Raw genomic sequence first — 26,815 nt, forward strand, 5'->3', positions numbered from 1 at the left:
TATTTTATTGATAGGGTAGTGTTAGGTTTAATTATAACTTAGGTTAGGATTTATTTTACAGGTAAATTTGTTATTATTTTAACTAGGTAACTATTAAATAGTTCTTAACTATTTAATAGCTATTGTACCTGGTTAAAATAAATACAAAGTTACCTGTAAAATAAATATTAATCCTAAAATAGCTATAATATAATTATTATTTATATTGTAGCTATATTAGGATTTATTTTACAGGTAAGTATTTAGCTTTAAATAGGAATAAGTTATTTAATAAGAGTTAATTTATTTCGTTAGATAAAAATTATATTTAACTTAGGGGGGTGTTAGTGTTAGGGTTAGACTTAGCTTTAGGGGTTAATCCATTTATTAGAATAGCGGTGAGCTCCGATCGGAAGTTTAGGGATTAATAATTGAAGGTAGGTGTCGGCGATGTTAGGGAGGGCAGATTAGGGGTTAATACTATTTATGATAGGGTTAGTGAGGCGGATTAGGGGTTAATAACTTTATTATAGTAGCGCTCAGGTCCGCTCGGCAGATTAGGGGTTAATAAGTGTAGGTAGGTGTCGGCGACGTTGTGGGGGGCAGATTAGGGGTTAATAAATATAACATAGGGGTCGGCGATGTTAGGGCAGCAGATTAGGGGTACATAGGGATAACGTAGGTGGCGGCGTTTTACGGAGCGGCAGATTAGGGGTTAAAAGTGTAATGCAGGGGTCAGCGATAGCGGGGGCGGCAGATTAGGGGTTAATAAGTGTAAGGTTAGGGGTGTTTAGACTCGGGGTACATGTTAGGGTGTTAGGTGCAGACGTAGGAAGTGTTTCCCCATAGGAAACAATGGGGCTGCGTTAGGAGCTGAACGCTGCTTTTTTGCAGGTGTTAGGTTTTTTTTCAGCTCAAACAGCCCCATTGTTTCCTATGGGGGAATCGTGCACGAGCACGTTTTTGAGGCCGGCCGCGTCCGTAAGCAACTCTGGTATTTGCGGTAAAAATGCGGTAAAAATGCTCTACGCTCCTTTTTTGGAGCCTAACGCAGCATTTGTTTTAACTCTCGATACCAGAGTTAAATTTATGGTGCGGCCAGAAAAAAGCCCGCGGAGCGTTAACAGCCCTTTTACCGCCGAACTCCAAATCTAGGCCTTAGTAATCAGATTATTGTGTATCTAATATTTGTATGTTTAGATTTTTTTATACCAATTAATTTTCTGTATAAATTGCAAGATGGTTCCTAGTGCCCAAAACAATAAATGTTACCTTCTGATTTTCAGTTATCAAATAAAATAAAATATATAAATATAAATATTAAATTATGGAGTTTTAGGAAGGTGAACAGATGATAAATGTGGGCCAACAAAGTTTGTGATTGAAATAATTAGGGAATAATGACTTCCGTGCTGCTATTTACTATGGGCCAGATTACAAGTTTTGCGGTACGGCTTTACCGCTTAAAAAATGGACTTTGAGTGCAGAATGGTCAGATCACCGGTATTACAAGTTGCACGTTACAGCTTTATACGGTGTTATAGCCTATACCGCAACGATCCATTCCGCAATTAAAAACCAGTAGTTATAGATTTTGCGAAACAAAAATGTTTCACAAAACGAATAAAAAATATGTTACAAAGTACACTAACACCTATTAACCCATCGCAAATAATATAATAAACCCATTAACCCCTAAATCGCAGCCCACCACATTGCTAACACTAAATAAACCAATTAACCCCTAAACTGCCGACCCCTCACATCGCGACTCCCTAAATAAAACTATTAACCACTAAACCGCCAGCTCCCCACATCGGGACAAACTAAATTAAACTATTAACCCCTAAACCAAACACCCACTAACTTTAAATTAAAGTTAAAATATAACTACCTTAAAATAAATAAAAACTTACCTGTGAAATAAAAAAACCTAAGCTTAAACTATAAATAAACCTAACATTACTATTATAAAACAATAAAAGATACCAAAAATAAAAACCTAAATTACAAAATGAAAAAATCCTAACATTACAAAAAAACAGAAACCTAACATTACAAAAAAATAACAAAAGCTAAGATTACAGAAAATAATACATTAAATTATCCAAAATAAAAAAATTAAACCTAATCTAATACCCCCATAAAAACAAAAGAGCCACCCCAAAATAAAAACACCCCCTAATCTAACACCAAACTACTAATAGCCCTTAAAAGGACCTTTTGGATGGTATTGCCCTAAGTTTAACAGCTCTTTTACTTAAAAAAAAATATACAGTACAACACCGAACCCCCTAAAATAAAAAAGTCCTAACTATAAAAAGCCTAATCTACCCATTGCCCCATAATAGGCATTTGTATGAGCATTGCCTTTAAAAGGGCAATCAGCTCTTTTAGTACCCATTAAAAAAAATAAAAAGCCCTAATCTAAAAAAAAAAAACCCACCCCCAAAAAAAACCTAAAAAATCCAACACTAACCCAAAATAGGTACTCACCATTCCTGAAGTCCGGTGGTGAAGGTTTTCTTCCAAGCGGCTCCATCTTCAATCTTCATCCCAGTGCCGCGGAGCGGAGGCAGCGCCATCTTCAATCTTCATCCAGGGGTTGCGGAGCTGAGGCGAAGCATAGCGGAGACGGATCGGCGGCAGTGTGGACATCTGACGTGGAGGCTCCTCTTCATGTGATTGTCCACCGCACACTGAAGATTGAATGTGAGGTACCCCTTTTATATTGAGGTACGTTGCATTCCTATTAGGTGAAAAATTCAAATAAGCTAATAGGATGAGAGCTGCTTAAATCCTATTGGCTAATTTGAACTGGCAGCTATACCACAAAACGTGTGATCCCGGTCTATGTAAGCAATAGAAAAATGACACAAAAATTTATTTTTTATTTGCATTTCACATAGTGGGGGTTTTCCTATATTATGATATTTGTGCAAACTAAAGTTATTTTCTAAAAATGCTAGGTCTGCTGAAAAAACAAGGTATAATTTGTGTGGGTACCTCACAGAAAAAAAGTTTAATTTTTTGTAAAATTACAATGAGGGACAAACAAATAAAAACAGCTCAAGCAGAGGGCAGGCTCAGCAGCTAAGGGGTTAACTTTCAAAATTAAATATATTCACCTCAAACAGAGAATGTTGCTATATTAAACCTGACAATGAGATAGAGCGATCAGCTGATTCTATAATGTGAATTATTGAATTAATTATTAAAGGCACACTGAAACCAAATGTTTTCTTTGAGTGATTCAGATAAAGCATGCAATTTTTAAGCAACTTTCTAATTTACTCCTATTATCAATTTTTCTTTGTTCTCTTGCTATATTTATTTGAAAAAGAAGGAATCTAAGCTTTTTTCTTGGTTCAGTACTCTGGATAGCACTTTTTATTGGTAGATGAATTTATCCACCAATCAGCAAGAACAACCCAGGTTGTTCACCAAAAATTGGCCGGCATCTAAACTTAAATTCTTGCATTTCAAATAAAGATTCCAAGAGAATGAAGAAAATTTGATAATAGTAGTACATTAGAAAGTTGCTTAAAATGTAATGCTCTATCTGAATCACAAAAGAAAAAAATTGGGTTCAGTGTCCCTTTAAGGTGATCCATAAGTTTGATTTTGCATATAAGGTTAGTCATTTCATATTCTCTCATTTCCCTCGCTCTTTATGTAAATCTTTTTTCTTGTGTGTAAACAAATTAGATTTTAGGTTATCATTTGTAGCGTTCAGTCACCTCTAGAGGGAGAAGACATTCCTGGCATTCTAACAAGACAGGTGTATATAAAGCACGTGTAGTAGGTCTCATTCTTCAGACATCACGTTTTAAAAAACGTGTTTGTATTGGGTTTTTTAAAGGAAAAGGAAGAATAAATTAAGGTGCTGGGAAGAAATATTCCATTGTCCTTCAAGCGTTAAAAGATACATTTGGCAAGATATGTGTCCCACTTGAGCACCACCCATAACAGCGTAAAAAATGTAGCTCAACTGAAGTAACGTGTTAGGGCTAGAATAAAAGTACATTAAAATACATGTATACATTTACATACAGGATACTGTAATTTTTATTGTAAATACTTATTTCTATATATATCTAAACATATATTTATTCCTATAGATATATAGGTATAGCTATCTATTTTACATTAACATAATCAGATATAAATAGAAATCTATATTTAATAATGCAAATTAAAAAAAAAATCTATGTGAAGAACATAGGAATGTAAAATATGTGTAACACGCATCAGGGTTTGCGATTTAGGTCTAATGCAATATCGGGTTCGCGCACATAAAGAATTTCTAACCTTATTTCGTATTATTGAAATATTAAAGGGATACTAAACCCAATTTTTTTCTTTCATGATTCAGATTTAAAGCACCTTTCTAATTTACTTTACTATTATCAATTTTTCTTTGTTCTCATGCTATCTTGATTTGTAAAAGCAGTACAGTAAGCTTTAGAGCCGGACCATTTTTTGTTCAGCACCTGGGTAGCACTTGCTGATTTGTGGCTAAATGTAGCAAACCAATCAGCAAGTGCTACCCAGGTGCTGAACTAAAAATGGCCGGCTATTAACCTTTCATTACTGCTTTTTCAAATCAAGATAACATGAGAAGAAAGAAAAATTGATAATAGGAGTAAATTAGAAAGTTGCTTAAAATTGCATGCTCTATCTGAATCATGAAAGAAAAAAAAAAAATTAGGGTTAGTGCCCCTTTAAATATTAAAAAATATTAATAAAAAGTATTAAAACTTATTATACATACTGTAATATATATATATATATATATATATATATATATATATATATATATATGTACTGTATATATATACTGTATATATATATATATATATATATATATGTATATTCCATAAATTATTTAGAATTGTTTACAGTATGTATAATAATTTTGAATACTTTTTAAAATATATTTTAATATTTACGCATATTTTAGATTGCTATGTTCTTCACATATTAAAACAAAATGTATTAAATATTAAATATATATATATATATAAGAATAGATATACAGGTAAAGGTATATAAAGATATAGATACAAATTTATATTTACAATAAAATTACATTGTTCTGTAGGTGAAGAACATTTGAATGTGAAATATGAATAACTCCTGTCAGGTTAATGTACGAGCGATAGGTTTTAGTTATTTTTCTTCTGCACTCTCCATTGACTTCTATGGGGAAAATACGTTTACGCGGTGGCGAAATTTGGTTAGCGTGCATTGAGTTTCTCTTGCAAAAAATGTTTTACTTTTCAACCAGACACGCAAAAAGATTACATCTTGCGAAGTTTACGATCGAGCAAACCACTAAATAGCGTGCCATTTGTAATCTGGATCATAGTAAGCTAGGGTCAGTAAGGAAAAAATTAAGGTTAACAGAAAGTGTAAATCTATGCACTACCCATCAATAAGGATGGATTTCCCTCTCTTAGAAGAAAGAAACAAACAAACAAAAAAACATATATTTTAAAATACTTTTTTTTAAATGAGACAAACAATTTGCTTGAATGTCCCTTTTATTATCTTGAAATCCCAATGATTTCATAATTATTTTGTCTAATTAAACCATTGACCACGTGATAACCGATGGGCCATGTAACAAGATTAAAAGAAGAGATTCTATTGTTACCCTAGAGGAGCCTCTTGTTCCTCTAGTCTGCAAAAGAGGTCATTAATTTGTCATGTTTGGTCCAAATGACTGGTTCAGTTTTGTTTTTTACATAATTTTTGTAAGTGGAATTTTATGGAAATAGGGGGCTGTTCAAAAAGTCAGATACAGTGTGCTCCAAGCTCAGAAAAGCTGCAGTCTGACTTGACTTCAGAAAATGCCGCAGGTAAAAAGGCCCAGCTGGTCGGCAATGGAAAGTGATTGTAAAGATCAGGCAGTACGAAGTGATATGTATAAAAACACACTTTAATAAAACTAACAAACTTTAAAACAATATAGCACTCATAAGTGCATCAGTGTGGTACGCTACGCGTTTCTCGGTCCACTGACCGTTTCATCAGGCATAAAAACATATCACTTTGTTAGCTATTTAAATCTACCTAAACCAATCAGTTAGTAGAGGCTTCCTACGTTATGGTTCACAACTGTGTTGACAATTAGTAATTAAACCAACTGAATTCCTATCCATGAATAGAGATACAATTTGTTACCATCACTCATAGTATCCAAACTACCATTCCCAAAATAAAGGTCCAATGTATCAATATCACTCATTCCTCAAACAAGAGCTGCTCTAGCCACCAAACCATAAGGAAGATCAAGATCTCATAGAAAAATGGCAGAATCTACTTAATGATTGGACTAATTGATCTATCTCCCATAGACAAAAACTTCTAGATTGTGTTGAGCTAACAGAAAAAGAGTTAGAAATTTGGAAAGATAATACAGATTATATCAGACTAAATGAACATACCATCAAAGTAACTGATGAGTATCAGGATGAGATTATCTCTAGAAAGAACAAAAAAATTAAGAGAGATAAAGAGGATTGTTCTAAGGGATAAATGTTTACCTATAACAGGACTAATACCAATGAGTGGACTATTGTACAGAAAAATAAGAATAAAAATAAAAATAAAACAAATAACTATTACAAAAACCAACATATGCATAATGGTTACACAGGATATAACAATAGACAGAATGGTGATCATAACCACAGACAGAATGGTGACTATGGCCATTCTTTTAGTAGACATATTGAACATAACCATAGAGAAAGGCAAACACACACAAATAATGGGGATAGTAATCAGAGTATGAACACCTCTAATAGTTATGCACCACTTCTTCAAGAATCTCTGAACTGTTCAAACATTTCCAGCGGCCCAAATAAAGACCATCAAAAGCCATCTACATCTGGGGATTTTTTAGGGAAACCAGTAAATTAAGCTCCATTATGGAGAAGAGAAAATCACCATCATCCTTTGAAAGGACAGATGCTTCCACAACATCCCAATCCCCACTCACAAGTTCATTATTAAAATCCCCCCAATAATCCAAAAATATGAGTACAAAAAGACAGTACACAGACGGGGAAGAAGAGGGAAAAGGAAAACCTTACAAAAAGAACAACTACAAAAACTAAAAGAGGGAATATTTAACCTCTCCTTGCATTCCCTGTCTAATGATGAGGTGAGAATTTTGGGGAAGGGCCTTTCCTATTGCCCCTCGAACTCCCATAATATATTTGATTTATTCGTTGACTTAAAGGGACACTCAATCAAAATTAAACTTTCATTATTCAGAATGAAATTCAGAATTAAGCACATTCCATCACATCAACAGTGACAGGAAAAACGTTAAAATATTGGGACACATTGCATGTAATAATAGTTTTGTAATTTATGTACTAACCTACGAATGTGGGGCACAATATTTGGGGCGCACTACGAGAAAAATAAGAAGGTGAAGTGAACATTTGAGGAACATAAAAAATGGTTCAATCAAACTTAGGCCTAGATTTAGAGTTTGGCGGTAGCCGTGAAAACCAGCGTTAGAGGCTCCTAACGCTGGTTTTAGGCTACCGCCGGTATTTGGAGTCACTGAAAAAAGGGTCTAACGCTCACTTTTCAGCCGCGACTTTTCCATACCGCAGATCCCCTTACGTAAATTACGTATCCTATCTTTTCAATGGGATCTTTCTAACTCCGGTATTTAGAGTCGTGGCTGAAGTGAGCGTTAGAAATCTAACGACCAAACTCCAGCCGCAGAAAAAAGTCAGGAGTTAAGAGCTTTTTGGGCTAACGCCGGTTCATAAAGCTCTTAACTGCTGTACTCTAAAGTACACTAACACCCATAAACTACCTATGTACCCCTAAACCGAGGTCCCCCCACATCGCCACCACTCGATTAAATTTTTTAACCCCTAATCTGCCGACCGCCACCTACGTTATCCTTATGTACCCCTAATCTGCTGCCCCTAACACCGCCGACCCCTGTATTATATTTATTAACCCCTAACCTGCCCCCCACAGCGTCGCCGCCAGCTACCTACAATAATTAACCCCTAATCTGCCGACCGCAAAGCGCCGCCACCTACATTATAGCTATGTACCCCTAATCTGCTGGCCCTAACACCGCCGACCCCTATATAATATTTATTAACCCCTAATCTGCCCCCCTCAACGTCGCCTCCACCTGCCTACACTTATTAACCCCTAATCTGCCGAGCGGACCGCACCGCTACTATAATAAAGTTATTAACCCCTAATCCGCCTCACTAACCCTATAATAAATAGTATTAACCCCTAATCTGCCCTTCCTAACATCGCCGACACCTAACTTCAATTATTAACCCCTAATCTGCCGACCGGAGCTCACCGCTATTCTAATAAATGTATTAACCCCTAAAGCTAAGTCTAACCCTAACACTAACACCCCCCTAAATTAAATATAATTTTAATCTTACGAAATTAATTAACTCTTCTTAAATAAATTATTCCTATTTAAAGCTAAATACTTACCTGTAAAATAAATCCTAATATAGCTACAATATAAATTATAATTACATTGTAGCTATTTTAGGATTAATATTTATTTTACAGGCAACTTTGTAATTATTTTAACCAGGTACAATAGCTATTAAATAGTTAAGAACTATTTAATAGTTACCTAGTTAAAATAATTACAAAATTACCTGTAAAATAATTACCTACAATTAAACCTAACACTACACTATCAATACATTAATTAAATACAATATCTACAAATAACTACAATTACATAAACTAACTAAAGTACAAAAAATAAAAAAGAACTAAGTTACAAAAAATAAAAAAATATTTACAAACATAAGAAAAATATTACAACAATTTTAAACTAATTACACCTACTCTAAGCCCCCTAATAAAATAACAAAGACCCCCAAAATAAAAAATGCCCTACCCTATTCTAAATTACTAAAGTTAAAAGCTCTTTTACCTTACCAGCCCTGAACAGGGCCCTTTGCGGGGCATGCACCAAGAATTTCAGCTCTTTTGCCTGTAAAAAAAACACATACAATACCCCCCCCCAACATTACAACCCACCACCCACATACCCCTAATCTAACCCAAACCCCCCTTAAATAAACCTAACACTAAGCCCCTGAAGATCTTCCTACCTTGTCTTCACCTCACCAGGTATCACCGATCCGTCCTGGCTCCAAAATCTTCATCCAACCCAAGCGGGGGCTAGACATCCATCATCCGGTGGCTGAAGAGGTCCAGAAGAGGCTCCAAAGTCTTCATCCTATCCGGGAAGAAGAGGCGATCCGGACCGGCAACCATCTTGATCCAAGCGGCATCTTCTATCTTCATCCGATGACGACCGGCTCCATCCTGAAGACCTCCACCGAGGACCCATCTTCCTCCGGCGACGTCCAACTGAAGAATGACGGTTCCTTTAAGGGACGTCATCCAAGATGGCGTCCCTCGAATTCCGATTGGCTGATAGGATTCTATCAGCCAATCGGAATTAAGGTAGGAATATTCTGATTGGCTGATGGAATCAGCCAATCAGAATCAAGATCAATCCGATTGGCTGATCCAATCAGCCAATCAGATTGAGCTCGCATTCTATTGGCTGATCGGATTCCATCAGCCAATCAGAATATTCCTACCTTAATTCCGATTGGCTGATAGAATCCTATCAGCCAATCGGAATTCGAGGGACGCCATCTTGGATGACATCATTTAAAGGAACCGTCATTCGTCGTTCAGTCGTCGGGCAGGATGGATGTTCCGCGTCGGAGGTCTTCAGGATGCTGCCGCTTCGCTCCGGATGGATGACGATAGAAGATGCCGCCTGGATGAAGACTTCAATCGGATGGAAGACCTCTTCTGCCCCGCTTGGATGAAGACTTCGACCGGATCATGGACATCTTCAGCCCCCCGCTTGGGCTTGGATCAGGACATCGGAGGAGCTCTTCAGGACGGATCGGTGAACCTGGTAGGGTGAAGACAAGGTAGGAAGATCTTCAGGGGCTTAGTGTTAGGTTTATTTAAGGGGGGTTTGGGTTAGATTAGGGGTATGTGGGTGGTGGGTTGTAATGTTGGGGGGGGGGTATTGTATGTTTTTTTTTACAGGCAAAAGAGCTGAAATTCTTGGGGCATGCCCCGCAAAGGGCCCTGTTCAGGGCTGGTAAGGTAAAAGAGCTTTTAACTTTAGTAATTTAGAATAGGGTAGGGCATTTTTTATTTTGGGGGTCTTTGTTATTTTATTAGGGGGTTTAGAGTAGGTGTAATTAGTTTAAAATTGTTGTAATATTTTTCTTATGTTTGTAAATATTTTTTTATTTTTTGTAACTTAGTTCTTTTTTATTTTTTGTACTTTAGTTAGTTTATTTCATTGTAGTTATTTGTAGATATTGTATTTAATTAATGTATTGATAGTGTAGTGTTAGGTTTAATTGTAGGTAATTGTAGGTATTTTATTTAATTAATTTAATGATAGTATAGTGTTAGGTTTAATTGTAACTTAGGTTAGGATTTATTTTACAGGTAATTTTGTAATTATTTTAACTAGGTAACTATTAAATAGTTCTTAACTATTTAATAGCTATTGTACCTGGTTAAAATAATTACAAAGTTGCCTGTAAAATAAATATTAATCCTAAAATAGCTACAATGTAATTATAATTTATATTGTAGCTATATTAGGATTTATTTTACAGGTAAGTATTTAGCTTTAAATAATTTATTTAAGAAGAGTTAATTAATTTCGTTAGATTAAAATTATATTTAATTTAGGGGGGTGTTAGTGTTAGGGTTAGACTTAGCTTTAGGGGTTAATACATTTATTAGAATAGCGGTGAGCTCTGGTCGGCAGATTAGGGGTTAATAATTGAAGTTAGGTGTCGGCGATGTTAGGGAGGTCAGATTAGGGGTTAATACTATTTATTATAGGGTTAGTGAGGCGGATTAGGGGTTAATAACTTTATTATAATAGCGGTGCGGTCCGCTCGGCAGATTAGGGGTTAATAAGTGTAGGCAGGTGGAGGCGATGTTGTGGGGGGCAGATTAGGGGTTAATAAATATAATATAGGGGTCGGCGGTGTTAGGGGCAGCAGATTAGGGGTACATAAGGATAATGTAAGTAGCGGCGGTTTACGGAGCGGCAGATTAGGGGTTAATAATTATATGCACGGGTCAGCGATAGCGGGGGCGGCAGAATAGGGGTTAATAAGTGTAAGGTTAGGGGTGTTTAGACTCGGGGTACATGTTAGAGTGTTAGGTGCAGACGTAGGAAGTGTTTCCCCATAGGAAACAATGGGGCTGCGTTAGGAGCTGAACGCGGCTTTTTTGCAGGTGTTAGGTTTTTTTTCAGCCAGCTCAGCCCCATTGTTTCCTATGGGGGAATCGTGCACGAGCACGTTTTTGAGGCTGGCAACTCTGGTATCGAGAGTTGGAGTGGCGTTAAATTATGCTCTACGCTCCCTTTTAGGAGCCTAACGCAGCGATTCTGTGGACTCTCAATACCAGAGTTATTTTTATGGTGCGGCCAGAAAAAAGCCGGCGTTAGCTACGCAGGTCGTTACCAACAAAACTCTAAATCTAGCCGATAGTGTTTTCTAGACATCATATTCACCACCATGGCAATACAGACTGCAAAATTAAAATCACCCCTTTGGAAATCATTCCCCCCAAAATTGGCACAAATAGGATATCTTGTATGAGACAGAGGGAAACATACTAGATATATAAATTCAGGTCTTTGTTTCCCTCTGGTCAACGAGAATATTGACATGGCAGCTTTTCAATTAGATTATCACATTTTATTTTAGCCACAACCCTCTTTTATCTTTAAGTCACTTATTCTCACTCACTATAATTATATTATAATCATATAAGAGCAGTTATTTCTGCACTTTATATTCATTAAATAGGATTTCACTTTATTGACTATTATATTTGAGATAGTTATATATATATATATATATATATATATATATATATATATATATATATATATATATATATATAAATAACTAATATATTCAATTGTCAGTTACACATGACATTTTAAAGTTTAGAGATAGGTATACAGTATCTCTCAATATTTAGAATTCAGAGTCTATTTATACATCTTTACTCACAGAAGATTGTATTTATGCACTTTTAAATTCTTAAAGCTGTTCATAGTGCACAACGGCAACGACACAAGTTATTTTTAACACGTTTATATCTGGTGTCCTGTCTTTTTCTAGATAGAAATATTGTTTTCTACATGATATAGGGGGCCTGTCAAAGACGCAAGCACGTTCTCTTAATAATCTTTATTTAGAGCCTATATTAGTTTTTTTTTATCATAGCGGATGTCCAGATGCATTGCAGGTCGTTCGTGCACATCCATGTCAATCTTTATACATTTTTGACCGTTTTTTTACTAGCTAGCTTGTACATGCAACTCACACATATTTGGAGTAGAATTTGATTCATTAACTCAGGCCCGGGTTTTTCTATGACACCTAAGGGGTGGGAACCTCTCAGTGTATTTTCACAGTAAGTCAGTTCTATTGTAATACAATCTACTTCAGACTTACTAAATGTATTAATGAATTGTGAGTTGTGAAATATCGCCACTTATGTTTTGGTGTCTAGAGCAGCTCTTGTTTGAGGAATGAGTGATATTGATACATTGGACCTTTACTTTGGGAATGGGAGTTTGGATACTATGAGTGATATTAACAAATTGTATCTCTATTCACGGATAGGAATTCAGTTGATTTAATTACTAATTGGCAACACAGTTGTGAACCATAACGTAGGAAGCCTCTGCTAACTGATTGGTTTAGGTAGATTTAAATAGCTAAGAAGTGATATGTTTTTATGCCTGATGAAACGGTCAGTGGAGCGAGAAACGCGTAGCGTACCACACTGATGCACTTATGAGTGCTATATTGTTTTAAAGTTTGTTAGTTTTATTAAAGTGTGTTTTTATACATATCACTTCGTACTGCCTAATCTTTACGATCACCTTCCATTGCCGACCAGCTGGGCCTGTTTACCTGCAGCATTTTCTGAAGTCAAGTCGGACTGCAGCTTTTCTGAGCTTGGAGCACACTGTATCCGGATTCTTGAGACCAAGGTGTCAGTGAGCTGAAGCGCTGTGAGACTCCAGTCTGCCTCTAATAGCACAACTGGGTGCTGATCCCTTTGTGAGTACATTGAGATTGAGCAATACCTGTTGCCATTTGCCTGTTTGTACATAGTGGATACGCACAAGGAAGCGCCTCTTCTTTTCTTTCAGACTGATGTATGGTAAAGGAACAGCAATGCACTACTGGGAGCTAGCAGAACACATGAACCAGTGACAAGAGGCATATTTGTGCAGCTAATAATCATCAGCTAGCTTCTTGCTGCTTCTGAGCCTACCCAGGTATGTCTTTCAACTAAGGATACCCAGAAAACAAAGCAAATGAGATAATAGAAGTAAATTGCAGAAATGTTTAAAATTGCATGCTCTTTCTGAATCCTAAAAGTTTAATTTTGGCTTTACTACACCTTTAAAGATTGTCTTAGGCTACAATGCATGAGACAGCTATGTATGATTTAAAAAGAGCATGCACTTTTAAACAACTTTCCAGTTTACCTCTATTTTCTAATTTGCTTTATTCTTCTGATATCCTTAGTTGAAAAGCATATCTAAATAGGCTCAGTAGCTGCTTATTGGTGGCTGCACGTAGATGCCTCGTGTGATTGGCTCACCCATGTGCATTGCTATTTCTTCAACAGGGGATATCTAAAGCATAAAACAAATTAGATAATAGAAGTAAATTAGAAAGTTGTTTAAAATTGTATTCTCTATCTGAATCCAGAAAGACATTTTTTGGGTTTCATGTCCCTTTAATCGATGTGCAATATAAGTTCAGTCAGCAAGTTATACAATTTCACTGACATATGTTGAGTATTTGAAAAGAGGAATTAGATTATTTTCTCTAACTATAATGAAAAGCAGCAATTAAACATGTTTCAATTAATTTTGAGAACATAAGGAAATGCACATTTGTACCTATTTGAACTATTTCATCATTATTAGTAAAGGCAAACCTCCAGCAAATAAAAGGTTGTTTTTAAGCACAGGAACATGCATGTAATTTGTAGTTGTTTTTTTGGAATGGTTTTTAAAGGAATGTTAAACAGTATGAAATTGTAATATAAAATATACTTTGAAACATATGTTCATTATTTATTTTGTCCCCTTTTCATGTAATTTAACTCTTAAAAAAAAAAAAAAAGAGACCGTCCAAACAAGGCTTTGTGGAATATATAATTATCTAACATGGTTTCCACACAGCCTTGTTTGTGCAGAGATAAATAGAAAACTAGTTCAAACATAGCAGCACCCATTACTTTATTTAAACTAAAGTACTTTATAGAAAATAAGCCTTTATACTAATATTTTCAATATTTAAACAACTGATATTGGGTAAGATTATGAGTGGCACAAAATGGGTTTCTTTGCGCATGTCGGAAGCAGAGCACGTAGTACGAGTTAAAAGTAAGTGAGTGTAATTGAATTTAACGCTTGACAGGATAGGGCGGCTTCCTAGCTCTAGTTAAATGTAGAATTACATAATTAAAAATGCATGATAAAAAGACAATGCAAAGACACTAAGAGGCCAAATTACTAAGCTGTGAATGCAGTTGTCCGCCACCTCTGAGGCGGCGGACAGCATTCAGTCCGATCGGATACGATCGGGTTGATTGGCATCCCCTGCTAGAGGCCGATTGGCCATGAATGTGCAGGGGGCGGTATTGCGCCTGGATGAAGATAGAAGCCGCCGCCTGGATGGATGAAGATCTCGCCGTCTGGATGAAGCCTTTTCGCCACCTGGATGTCCGGACTTCAGAAACTGTAAGTAGATCGTCGAGGGGTTAGTGTTAGGTTTTTTTTAAACTTTTTTTGGGTGTTTTTTTTTTTTAAGATTAGGGTTTGGGGCTTTTTTTTTTAAAAGAGCTGAATGCTCTTTTAAGGGCTATGTAAATGAGTTGAATGCCCTTTAGGGTAGTTTAGGTTTTTGTTAGAATTAGGATTTTTATTTGGGGGGGTTGGTTGGGTGGTGGGTTTTACTGTTGGGGGGGTCTTTGTATTTTTTTTACAGGTAAAAGAGCTGATTTTTTTAGGACAATGCTCTACAAAAGGCCCTTTTGAGGGCTATTGATAGTTTATTGTAGGCTTGGGTTTTTTATTTTTTTTATTTTTTTTTATTTTTATAGGGCTAATAGATTTTTTTATTTTGGATAATTTTGTTTCTTATTTTTCGTAATTTAGTGTTTGTTATTTCTTGTAATTTAGTATTTTTATTTTTTTTACATTTTTAGTAGTGTTTTTTTTTAAAATGTGTAATTTAGTTTATTTAATTGGTGGTTATTTTAATTTTAGTATAAAAGTTATGTTAGGTTAATTGTTAGTTTAAACTTAGGTTTTTTTTATTTCACAGGTAAGTTTTTATTTATTTTAAGATAGGGATATTGTAATTTTATTTTAAAGTTAGGGGGTTGTTAGGTTTAGGGATTAAGAGTTTAATTTAGTTTTTTGCGATGTGGGGGGCTGGCAGCTTAGGGGTTAATAACTTTATTTAGTGGCGGTGATGTGGGAGGCCAGAGGTTTAGGGGTTAATAACTTTATTTAGTGGCGGCGATGTCGGGGAGTGGCGGAATAGGGGTTAATTGCTTTATTATAGTGGCGGTGATGTTGGGGTGCGGGGGAATAGGGGTTAATAACTTTATTATAGCGGTGGAGATGTTGGGGAGCGGCGGAATAGGGGTTAATAACTTTTATTAGTGGCGGCGATGTCGGGAGCGGCAGATTAGGGGTTAATAAGTTTTAAATAGTGTTTGCGATACGGGAGGGCAGCGGAATAGGTTTTAATAGGTAGTTTATGGGTGTTAGTGTACTTTGTAACATTTTATTTATGAGTTTTGTGAAACATTTTTGTTGCGCAAAACTCATAACTATCGGTCAGATAGCAGAACGTATCGTGTCGGTATAGGCTGGAACGCAAGCATTTTAGCCTCACTGCACAACCTGTAATACTGGCGCTATGGAAATCCCACACAAAGACGTCATTTTTTGACTGCGGGATTGACGTTGTGTTACAAGCTACAATGCTTGCGGTACAGCTATACTGACAAGACTCGTAATGTTTTTATGCTGAAATCTCCATTTTTTTCAGGGTTAAAACCGTAATGCAAAACTCGAATCTAGGGGATATTTAAGTACTGATTGGGAGCCACATAGCCCCCAGCGCACAAAATCATTAAGCCAATCAACAGCGGCAACTGTATGATTGTGCGACTGCCGTTACTGAAGAACTTATACTCAATCTTTTTTTTTAATTAATTTAATTTTTATGGCATTCAAATTCATTAGAATAGGAGTATAAAAAAAGCCTTAAAGGGATATTAAAAAAAGTCTGTTTTATTGTTGTAATAAAAAAGCACTAATCAGTGGCTTATACGTAATAAAAATAATTGCAATATGTATTGATCATTTTAAAAGGATTTTAGCTTTTATTTCTTTTTGTTGACTTAATTTGTGTAGGGTCTCACAAAGGGGGCTGTGGTCTCTACAGTTAAGCTTATCTAGAGGATGTTGTATATCTTCTACAGCAGCATGAGCTGACTTACTGTTAAGTAAAAGCTCAGAAGAGGGCAGAATGTAAATTAAAGGAGCAGTAAATAAAGTAGATAATCAGCACATTCATGATAAAAAGACAATGCAATTGCACTTAGGGGCTGAATTATCAAGCTCTGAATTATCAAGCTCCTATTTCCACGTGAGCCTTCAGGCTCGCCGGAAACAGCAGTTATGAAGCAGCGGTCTAAAGACCACTGCTTCATAACTGGTCCGCTGCCTCTGAGGTTGCTGTCTGCAATCTGCCCGATCCTATACAATCGGGCTGATTGACACCCCCTGCTAGTCGGCATTCAGTGATGTCTGTCGGACATGATACGCTACAGCGTATCATGTCGGACAGACATTGATAAATCGGTTCCTTAGTCTGAACTTGAACAAGTGAGTAGATTTGTTTTCTGACAAATTTCAAAGATACATCTTTTTCCACTCCTCTTTAATCATGTGACATCCATCAGCCAATCACAAATGCATATACATATATTCTGTGAATTCATGCTCATGCTCAGTAGGAGCTGGTGACTCAAAAAGTGTAAATATAAAAAGATTGTGTGCATTTCGTTAATGGAAGAAAATTGGAAAGTTGTTTTAAATTGCATGCTCTATCTAAATCTTGAAAGTTTAATTTTGACTTGAGTGTCCCTTTAAGTTCTCAACATGTCTGTTCTCTCATCTCCCTTGGGGCAGGAGCTACACTGAGAAGTGAAGTGAAGTCGGTTTGCTGTGTTTTTTTTAACACAATGGGGCTGATTTATCAAGTGCCGAATGTCCCCTGATGCCCCTGTTTCTGCGCGAGCATTCAGGGTCACTGGAACAGCATTTATGAAGCAGCTGCTCCTTAACTGCTCCGCTGTCTCTGAGGCTGCGGATATCAATCCGCCCAATCCTATATGATCGGGTTGATTGACACCCCCTGCTAGCAACCTATTGGACGCGAATCTGCAGGGGGCGGCATTGCACAAGCAGTTCACCATTGCTTGTGCAATGATAAATGCAGACATTGTATGCTTTTGGCATTCAGCGATGTCTGGTGGACATGATACGCTATAGCGTATCTTGTCCGCAGACATTGATAAATCGGCCCCAATATGTTTCTTTTACCTTTCTTTAAAAAAAGTTTGCAAACAACTCTCAAGTTTGATGTCACTTGTGTTGAAAGTGCTAGATCAGGTGTTCTGGGTATTCAGAGTAACCCAGATTTTAACTGGCACAAAGCATTGACACATTTAGGCCTAGATTACAAGTAGAGCGCAAATGATAGTGCATGATGCGTTATCGTTTGTGCTACTTTTTGCAAAGAATAACGCCAAATCTTGTTTTATGTATTATTGTAGATGGTTAAATATTTTAATCAAAGCATCTTAACGTGGCCTAAACCTTTTTAGCGTGCCCTATACTTTTATTGGATAGAGCAGGAGGCAATATTAGCAAGTTAATTGTGCTTGTATTACAAGCGGTGTAAGTGTTGAACTGCGTGCCCATATAGAAGTAAATTATGTGAGGAATTTAGAGCATTAGCGCTATCCAACATACCAATGATAGTAAGCTGTAGACTACTGAGCAATAAAACATACATTTGGATTTGTAATATGAGCACAAAAATAGAAGTGCTATTGATTGTGCTTGAGCTTTATTCACACACAATAGCGCTAATATTTTTATCTCAATTGTAATCTAATTTTCTAAGGAACTGTGTATTAACCGGCCAGTGCAGCCAAAGAAATTTTTTGTTATATTGTTTTAAAAGTATATAGGTCCAGATTACAAGTGGAGTGGTATTAATAGTGCGTTAAGCTTAGCGTGCAATCTGGTATTAATAGTCTATGGTTAAACACAATTACCAGAGACTGTTTAGTGGAGCTGATATCTTTACACAACCTATATTTTCACTGGATAGCACGGCCGCGCTAGACATCGCTCATGCTACAAGTTGTGAGTATGAACACAACATATAACATCGCTAAAAAACTGGACTGGAGAACTGAAGTAAAGTGTAAGGGCTAAAATAAAAGTATCAAGAAAAACACGTAAAACATATTAAAATAAAGTATTACACACACACATATATATATATAAAAAAGAAAAACATGTTTATTATAAAATAAATGTATAAAGTGTTTTAAAGGGATATGGTATATGACATGGTGTTTGACTTGGAATGGCTCAAAGGTTCTCTGTATGTGTGTATATTTGTATGTGTTTATGTATATATAGGTACATATGTGTATATATGTATGTGCACACATACACATATATACATTTACACATACAAATATACACACATATATATATTTATATATACACCTTTGAGTCCTTCCTAGTCAAAGACATTGTTATATACCCTATCCCTTTAAAACAATGTTAAACCATTTTTTTTTCTTTTATAATAGAAATACTTGAAATAACTTTCAGCAAGATTACAAGTTTTGCGGTACGGCTATACAGCTGAAAAATTGGCCATTGCACGTGGAATATGTAGGTCTCCCATATTACAAGTTGCGGCGGTACAGCTATACCGCTAGCATTTTAGCTTTTAGGTGCGGGATTTTCATTGCGCCTGTATTACAGCTATATACAGTTATAGCTTATACCGCTGTGATCCATTCCGCTATCTGAGACCAGTAGTTATGGATTTTCCGAAACAAAAATGTTTCACAAAACTCATAACAAACTTGTTACAAAGTATACTAACAACCATAAACGACACTATAATACTATATAAAACCTATTAACCCCTACTCCGCCGCCCACCCACATCGCCAACACTAAAATAAAGTATTAACCCCTAAACTGCCATCCCCCCGCATCGCTACTACTATAATAAACCTATTAACCGCCGGCTCCTCACATCGCTAATACTAAACTAAAACTATTAACCCCTAAACCGCCTGCCCCCCACATTGCAACACACTAAATTAAACTATTAACCCCCTAAACCTAACTATCCCCTATACTTTAAATTAAATTTACAATATATTTATCTTAAAATAAATAAAAACTTACCTGTGAAATAAAAAAAAAACCCTAAGATTAAACTATAAATAAACCTTACATAACTATTTTAAGAAAATAAAATAAACTAAATTAGAAAATTAAAAAAAACTAACACTACAAATTTTTTTTTTAAAATCTAACATTACTAAAAAAAACAAAACACTAGAATTCCGAAAAATAAAAAAACACTACGATTGCAAAAAAAAATTAAATTATCCAAAATAATAAAAAATTAAACCTAATCTAATAGCCCTATAAAAAAAAAAGCCACCCCAAAATAAAAACACCCTCTAACCTAACAATAAACTACCAATAGCCCTAAAAAGGGCCTTTTGTAGAGCATTACCCTAAGTTAAACAGCTCTTTACCTACAAAAATTACAAATTCCCCCCTAAAAGTAAACCCCCCACCCAACCAACCCCCCAAAATAAAAAAACGAAGTCTAAAAAAACCTAAGCTACTCATTGCCCCTAAAGGGGCATTTTTATGGGTATTGCCCTTAAAAGGGCATTCAGCTTTTTTGTGCCCATTAAAATAAAAAAAAACACTCAAAAAAACAAAAAAAACCATAACACTAACCCCAGAAAATGTACTCACCGTTCCTGAAGTCCGGAGGTCCAGGCGGAGCAAAGTCTTCATCCAGACGGCAAAGATCTTCTTCCAGGGCGGCACTATCTTCTATCTGCTTCCCGGAGGTGCGGAGTGGTCTTCAGCTATGCGTGGATCTGGAGCGCTGGTCGTCATCTGGAGCGCTGGTTCTCTTCAGTGGCAACGGTCTTCAGCGACGTGGATCCTCCTCTTCATGCGATCGTCTGGCGCATACTGAAGCTTAAATGCAAGGTACCCCTTTTTAAAGTGGGGTAGCGTTGCATTTCTATTGGCTGAAATATTCAAATCAGCCAATAAGATGAGATAAGGGAATTTATTTTAATGGACATAAAAGAGCTGCAAAGTCTTTTTTTTAGACTTAGGTTTTTTATTTTGGGGGTTGCTTGGGTGGGGGGGTTTACTTTTAGGGGGGAATTTGTGATTTTTGTAGGTAAAAGAGCTGTTTAACTTAGGGCAATGCCCTACAAAAGGCCCTTTTAAGGGCTATTGGTAGTTTATTGTTAGATTAGCGGGTGTGTTTATTTTGGGGTGGATTTTTTGTTTTTATAGGGCTATTAGATTAGGTTTAATTTTTATTATTTTGGATAATTTTGTTTATTATTTTTTGTAATTTTAGTATTTGGTTTTCTTTGGTCATATTAGATTTTTTTTACATTTTTTCGTAGTTTTATGTTTTTTTAATTTTGTAATTTAGTTTTTTTTATTTTTAGTTTATTTTCTTTTCTTAAAATAGATATGTTAGGTTTATTTATAGTTTAATCTTTTATTTCACAGGCAAGCTTTTATTTATTTTAAGATAGTTATATTGTAAATTTAATTTAAAGTATAGGGGATAGTTAGGTTTAGGGGTTAATAGTTTAATTTAGTATGTTGCAATGAAGGGGACCGGCGGTTTAGGGGTTAGTAGTTTTATTATAGTAGTAGGGATGTGAGGGGCCAGCGGTTTAGGGGTTAATAGTTTTATTATAGTAGTAGCGATGTGAGGGGTCAGCGGTTTAGGGGTTAGTAGTTTTATTATAGTAGTAGCGATGTAAGGGGCCAGCGGTTTAGGGATTAATAGTTTTATTATAGTAGTAGCGATGTGAGGGGCCAGCAGTTTAGGGGTTAATAGTTTTATTATAGTAGTAGCGATGTTGGGGGCCAGCAGTTTAAGGGTTAATAGGTTTATTTAGGTGTTAGCTATGCGGGTGCGGTGGTTTAGGGGTTAATCACTTTATTTAGTGTCAGCAATGTCTGGGGGCAGCGGATTAGGGTTATTTAGACTAGGGGTTTATGTTAGGGTGTTTCCCCCATAGACATCAATGGGGATTGCTTTACGGCGATCGCCATTTCGCGATCGCAGGTGTTATTGTTTTTCTAACACATTCCCTCCATTGATGTCTATGGGGGAAAACGTGCATGAGCACGTCAAGTCAGGCCTTGGATTTTGTGCGGCATGTAGCTTATGGCCCCATATCGCACAACAAAAGAAGTTTTTCAGTAACTTGTAATGGCAGCGCTATGGAGAGTGCGATACCGCTCATTTTTTGCGTTATTTACGCACCCGGTTTAGCGTACAACTTGTAATCTTGGTGACTGTTTTTCACTCTGAAGAAAATTTTATTTTTATTTTTAAATCTCTATCTATCTAACTATCTATCTAACTATCTATCTATCTATCTATCTATCATATGTTAGATAGATAAAGGTATTTCTTAATGCACCTTCGGCTTTAGCGCACTTGGCCTATCGTACCTTTGGTTTAGTGTGCAAGTGAAAGCCAGAAAAAGGTTTAGTAGCACACCCCATAGATAGAAGACGCCCCCGCGATGCATGAAGATGTTGCCGCCTGGATGAAGACTTCTCGGGGCTTGGATGGAGATAGATGTCCGGACTTCAGCAACCTTGAGTAGATATTCTGGGTTAGGTATTTTTTTTTATTTTTTGGGGTGTTTTTTTTCAGATTAGGGTTTGGGCTTTTGAAAAAGAGCTAAATGCCCTTTTATGGGCAATGAAAAAGAGCTGAATGCCCTTTTAAGGGCAATGCCCATACAAATGCCCCTTTAGGGGCAATGGGAAGCTTAGGTTTTTTTAAGAGTTAGGTTTTTTTATTTTGGGGGGTTGGTTGGGTGGTGGGTTTTACTGTTGGGGGACTTTGTATTTTTTTACAGGTAAAAGAGCTGTTTAACTTATGGCAATGCCCTACAAAAGGCCCTTTTAAGGGCTATTGGTAGTAATATTTTGTAGGCTAGGGGGTGTTTTTATTTTGGGGGGGGCTTTTTATTTTTATAGGGCTATTAGATTAGGTGTAATTGTTTTTATTTTTATAATTTCGTTAATAACTTTATTATAGTGGCTGTGATGTCGGGGAGTGGCGGAATAGGGGTTAATAACTTTTATTAGTGGCGGCTATGTCGGGAGCGGCAGATTAGGGGTTAATAACTTTATTTAGTGTCGGTGATGTCGGGGGCAGCAGATTAGGGGTGTTTAGACTTGGGGTTTATGTTAAGGTGTTAGGTTTAAACGTAACTTTTTTCCCCATAGACATCAATGGGGTCGCATTACGAGATTTTTCATTCCGCGATCGCAGGTCGCTCCATTGATGTCTATAGGGGAAAGCGCGCACAAGCACGTCAAACCAGCCCTTGGCTTTTGTGTGGTATGGAGCTTAACGCCACCATATCGCACGCACAAGGAGGCTTTTCAGTAACTCGTAATGGCAGCGCTATGGAGGGTGAAATAACGCAACTTTTTCGGCGTTAGTTTCGCACCCTATTTAGGGCAAAACTCGTAATCTAGGTGAATGGTAATAAGGACGCACACAATTATTATATCTATTATATCAGGGCATCAGAAGTCAGGGAGAGATGTAGAATAAGTGATATAGATATTGTAAAGAAAGACCAAATGAGAAATTCAGTGCAATGAGAGTAAAAAAAAAAAGAGTTTACTTTAAAACCTCACTGACATTTTCCCGTTAATGCCCACTTACGAGATCTGAAAACACTTTTAACATTTTCTCACGGAACGCAGCACTTTTTGTTCTTCTTCTGTACGCTTTGTTATTATCAAGTTGCCAGTTTCAGTAAACACAGCTAATTCTTTCTATAGTGAAACAGAAACAAGTTCCAGTACTTGTGTGAGATTCTTTCGCTGCTTTCTGAGCTGTCTTCAGACCTTCTGAATTTGTGGGTTTCCCTTCTGGTGACTATGTTATTATTGTTACTTACTTCCTACTGCCTTACACACCACCCTGTATTTTTGCTATGTAATCTGTGTTTCCATCTTTGAATGTATCTGAGACCTCAAAGAATGACATAATGTAAAAATAACATATCTAAACATAGTGCACATTTTAATATACTAGAATTTGTTGGGGGGGGAAAATTGTATAATGTAAGTTTTGACTTCCTTTTTTATGGCTTTCCAAGAGCCACTGTTTGAATCAGTAAAACAACCAAGATGGCAGCTACAGTACAGTGGGAGAGAAAAAGTATAATTCTCAGGTGAGTTTAGCCACCAATCAGCAAGTGCTACCCAGGTGCTGAACCAAAGATAGGCCGGCTTGTAACCTTACATTCTTGCTTTTTCAAATAAAGATACCAAGAGAACAAAAAAATGATAATAGGAGTAAATTAGAAAGTTGCTTAAAATTGCATGCTCTATCTGAATGATGAAAGATAAAAATTTGGGTTCAGTATCCCTTTAACCCCTAATGACTGATGACGTACAGGGTCGTTAATGACCAACGTCGTACCCTGTATGTCGTCAGGGGTTTCAAGCGGTGGAAGTGATCTTGTTCGCTTCCAGCCGCTTTCATGTTATTGCAGTAATGCCTCGATATTGAGGCATCCTGCAATAACATTTTTTAGGCATCCGATGGAGAGAGAGACACTCTGTGGCCCTCTCTGCATTGGCCAGCGATGGTGCCGAACGTTGGTGGGTGGGAGCTATTGCAGGGAGGCGGGTGGCCAGCCATCGCTGGAGGATATCCGGCAGAGGGGGGCGGGATCACATGCGGGGGCGCTGGGAGAGGGGGTCGAGGCGTACACGCCCAGGGGAGCAGGAGCGGGTGGGAAGGCGGGAGAGAGGAGGGGGGAAATTGTATCTAAGGGATCTGGGAGGGGGTGGGGGTAGGTTATTGAGGGGGGGCAGCTACAATACAGAAAAATAGGTTTTTATATTTAAAAATAAAATAAAAAAGCTGCCAGTACCCAAGATGGCGGACAATAAGGTAGAGGGGGGAGGGTTAGAGAGCTGTTTGGGGGGATAAGTGAGGTTGGGGGCTAAGCTACACTACAGAAAAATAGGTTTTTATATTTAAAAAACAAAAAACAAATTGAATGGCAAACTGGGTACTGGCAGACAGCTGTCAGTACCCAAGATGGCAGACAAAAAGGTAGAGGGGGAGGGTTAGAGAGCTGTTTGGGGGGATCAGGGAGGTTGGGGGCTAAGGGGGGATTCTACACAGCAGAATATATATTTTTTAATTATTATTATTATTATTATTATTATTATTATTATTTTTGTTTTTAAAAAGCCTTTTATTTTAGTACTGGCAGACTTTCTGCCAGTACTTAAGATGGCGGTGACAATTGTGGGGTGGGGGGGGGGAAGAGAGCTGTTTGGGAGGAATTAGGGGGTGGGATGTTTCAGGTAGGAGGCTGATCTCTACACTAAAGCTAAAATTAACCCTACAAGCTACCTAATTAACCCCTTCACTGCTGGGCATAATACAAGTGTGGTGCGCAACGGCATTTAGCAGCCTTCTAATTACCAAAATGCAATGCCAAAGCCATATATGTCTGCTATTTCTGAACAAAGGGGATCCCAGAGAAGCATTTACAACCATTTGTGCCATAATTGCACAAGCTGTTTGTAAATAATTTCAGTGTAAAACCTAAAGTTTGTGAAAAAGTGATTTTTTTTTTTATTTGATCGCATTTGGCGGTGAAATGGTGGCATGAAATATACCAAAATGGGCCTAGATTAATACTTTGGGTTGTCTACTACTACACTACACTAAAGCTAAAATTAACCCTAGAAGGCTCCCTACAAGCTCCCTAATTAACCCCTTCACTGCTGGGCATAATACACATGTGGTGCGCAGAAGCATTTAGTGGCCTTCTAATTACCAAAAAGCAACGCCAAAGCTATATATGTCTGCTATTTCTGAACAAAGGGGATCCAAGAGAAGCATTTACAACCATTTGTGCCATCATTAGACAATCTGTTTGTAAATAATTTCAGTGAAAAACCTAAAGTTTGTGAAAAAGTAAACGATTTTTTTTAATTTATCGTATTTGGCAGTGAAATTGTGGCATGAAATATACGAAAATGGGTCTAGATCAACACTTCAGGGATTCCTGCCAGATATTAGTGTTCCAATTTAACTATCGCTAATTTTTAAACTTTATTTATTGCCCTATAACTTGCAAAAAAAAAGAGCATGTAAACATTGGGTATTTCTAAACTCAGGACAAAATTTAGAAACTATTTAACATGGTTGTTTTTTGGTGGTTGTAGATGTGTAACAGATTTTGGGGGTCAAAGTTAGAAAAAGTGTTTTTTTTTTCAATTATTTAGTAATTTTTTAATAGTAAATTATAAGATATGATGAAAATAATGGTATCTTAAGAAAGTCCATTTAATGGCGAGAAAAATGGTATATAATATGTGTGGGTACAATAAATGAGTAAGAGGAAAATTACAGCTAAACACAAACATCGCAGAAATGGATAGCCCTGATACCAAACGGTCAGAAAATTGAAAAGTGCTGTGGTCACTAAGGGATTAATGTAAAAATAACGTATCTAAACATGGTGCACATTCCAATATACTAGAATTTGCTGGGGGAAAATAGTTTAAAGTGAGTTTTGACTTCCTTTTTTATGGCTTTCCAAGAGCCACTGTTTGAATCATTAAAACAACCAAGATGGCAGCTACAGTATCTCTGCGCCAGATAAATGCACTAATACATGTGCGCAGACTTGACTCCCGAACGAATGAAATGGGGGGGGGGAATTTTTTTTTCACGAGGGGGCACGCATTTTTTACAAAGCATATATGAGAGTCAAAATAAGAGCAAAGTGAGGCGACATCCCTTACAAGAGAAATAAATAATGCTACACTGACAGTGCAATTACCACTCAGAGTGACATCGGCGTTTCTACTCAAATACACTCGCAACAGAAGCATCTGACAGAAGCACTTTTAATCTATACTGCACTGAGTATATAGTGGATATATCAAGCAAATGCATATAGAGAGTAAACTACTGGTTAATGTAATCAGCTGGTAATGTTAGTAAACAACATAAAATATGTGTGACGTGAAGATATATTAGCATCAGTAAACCACACGCGTTGCCTGTACAAGGTCATGAGTGACCCACTATGCCAGTCACAATCTCAGAGCGAATGCTGCTGCCTTCCCGGTGGGTATATAATGCTGGCACAGAGCAGGGTCAAAGCTCGGTTAACACTGTATAATATGGTAAATAGAAAAGCTTGGGACTTACTGTTATACAGCAACCGGTGTGCACCTCTGAGGGCCGCCATGCTTATGTAAAGTGGAAGCATTCCCTTAGTTAGG

The sequence above is a fragment of the Bombina bombina genome, chromosome 2 (genome assembly GCF_027579735.1).
Source record: "Bombina bombina isolate aBomBom1 chromosome 2, aBomBom1.pri, whole genome shotgun sequence".
Taxonomy (NCBI): Eukaryota; Metazoa; Chordata; class Amphibia; order Anura; family Bombinatoridae; genus Bombina; species Bombina bombina.